The sequence below is a fragment of the Egretta garzetta genome, unplaced genomic scaffold, assembly GCF_000687185.1.
Source record: "Egretta garzetta isolate BGI_Z169 unplaced genomic scaffold, ASM68718v1 scaffold270, whole genome shotgun sequence".
Taxonomy (NCBI): domain Eukaryota; kingdom Metazoa; phylum Chordata; class Aves; order Pelecaniformes; family Ardeidae; genus Egretta; species Egretta garzetta.
In genome coordinates, this window is record NW_009258274.1 from 1,050,479 (window position 1) to 1,050,951 (window position 473).

Here is a 473-nt window from a genome sequence, read left to right on the forward strand (position 1 = left end):
CCCACCAGTGCCGGGCACTCCCTGACCCCGCGGGCAGCAGCACCGGCCGTGCCCCCCCGGGAGAGCAGCGCTGCAGGATGCTGGGGTCTGCAACACCCCGGCACTGGGGACAGGGGGCTCGCAGAGGACCACTGAGCCCGTCCCCATCCTGGCTCCATGCCACAGAGCTGCAGAGAGAGGGGGCCATGCTGGGGGCGGGCTCCCCCCCGCTGCCCGCTCTGCCTGCTGACCACGCAGTCCTGCCCTGACACTGGGGAAGAATTTTGGGGAATTTCTTCGAGAAGGGGTCAAAAGTAAAAAAAGAAGGCAATGAAGAACCGGGGGGAGCTGGGATCTGGAATGAAAAATTAACTTTTCCTTCTCAAAATCTGGTTTCAGTTGAAACCAGCCAGATCTGGAGGCTGGGAAAGGCTGGGAGAAGGAGCCCTGGCGGCAGCACCCGCTTGGCACTGCCCACCAGTGCCGGGCACTCC